The following is a 1,686-nucleotide window of genomic DNA, read 5'->3' as shown; positions in this document are numbered from 1 at the left end:
TCAATTTCACACCGAACAATATTCACAGCTCGCTGTACCCTGTCATAGAGCCCTCCCTCTCCGGTCAGACAGCGGAGACGCCCGCTGGGATAGGCCGGACAAGCGATCACTCCGATGGATCGGAATCTCTCACCGCCTTCGCTGCCTGCCTGGGTGTCACCTGATTATGGTCAAAATAAAAAATGTAAAGTATGTGCGGTGCAACCACCAGAGGGTTAAAACATACACAAACACCGAAGGTTATTTATTTAACTTTCACAATAGCCTAGATTATCTTCGTTTTGCTATGTTGGCGTCTTTGTGTCCCTCATGCATTGTCTCCTATTATTGAAATGGCTACCTCACTCAATCTACTAGTCATAGCACTATATAATACTACCCGACAATACATTAGGCTAGTCATAGCCCCGTGTAGCTCAGTTGGTAGAGCATGGCGTTTGCAACGCCAGTGTTGTGGGTTCGATTCCCACGGGGGGCCAGTATGAAAAAAATAAAAAATGTATGCACTCATTAACTGTAAATCGCTCTGGATAAGAGCGTCTGCTAAATGACTAAAATGTAAAAGTGCGATGTTCATCAAATCTGCAATATAGCTTTGTAACCACGCGGTGGAGCTAGTGTATAGAAACCTAATGCGAGCCCCGTCCATGTTCTGCATAGACCTACAGTAGCCTAGTAGGGACATCTCAAAGCAGTTTATTTTTGCGGCACCACACATACTTTATTATTTGTACATTTCTAAAAGTAAACGTGTGAAATTGCTCCGTTATTTGGTATTGCATCAGCTACAGCTACTGAGATACCATCAACATGACTCTAGACACATTATAACTGAGTTACCATCAACATTACTCTAGACACATTATAACTGAGTTACCATCAACATGACTCTAGACACATTATAACTGAGTTACCATCAACATGACTCTAGACACATTATAACTGAGTTACCATCAACATGACTCTAGACACATTATAAGTGAGTTACCATCAACATGACTCTAGACACATTATAACTGAGATACCATCAACATGACTCTAGACACATTATAACCGAGTTACCATCAACATTACTCTAGACACATTATAACCGAGTTACCATCAACATTACTCTTATAATGATGCATTGTCCAATTATCTTACAGTAATTAACATCCTCTTCCTGGTGTATGGTTGGATTCCTGAGAGGTCCTAGAGATGGCCCTGGGAGTGTACATTGTTGTAGATGCCTGTAGGCACAGCTCTAGGATCAGATTGTGTAGAAGTGTGCCTACAGTTTATACAAGTGATGGTGAGTGTATCTACAATGTACTGTACCTGCATTTGACATGGCTCCATTCTATTGTTGAGCTGGTGTGACTCAGTTATGACTGGTACTCACTGGGAATGTTGAGTGCCCCCTACGTGTAGGTTTTGTGAGTCAATGTCCGCATTAGGAAGGAATTTATTTGAATTGAACTATGACTGGACACACTGTCAGTGTGAGTTTCCTTCCGCCAAGCCTTCATACCAGACCAGTGTGTTTCAGGCTTTGATACATCCCTCTCTGTATAAGGAATAGGATGCCATTTAGGGAATAGGGTGCCATTTATGGAATAGGATGCCATTTAGGCAATAGGGTGCCATTTATGGAATAGGGTGGAATAGGATGCCATTTAGGGTATATGGTGCCATTTATGGAATAGG

This window comes from Coregonus clupeaformis, unplaced genomic scaffold (genome assembly GCF_020615455.1).
Source record: "Coregonus clupeaformis isolate EN_2021a unplaced genomic scaffold, ASM2061545v1 scaf2056, whole genome shotgun sequence".
NCBI lineage: Eukaryota > Metazoa > Chordata > Actinopteri > Salmoniformes > Salmonidae > Coregonus > Coregonus clupeaformis.
The sequence above is the reverse complement of the archived record's forward strand: the minus strand, read 5'-3'. Positions refer to the sequence as shown.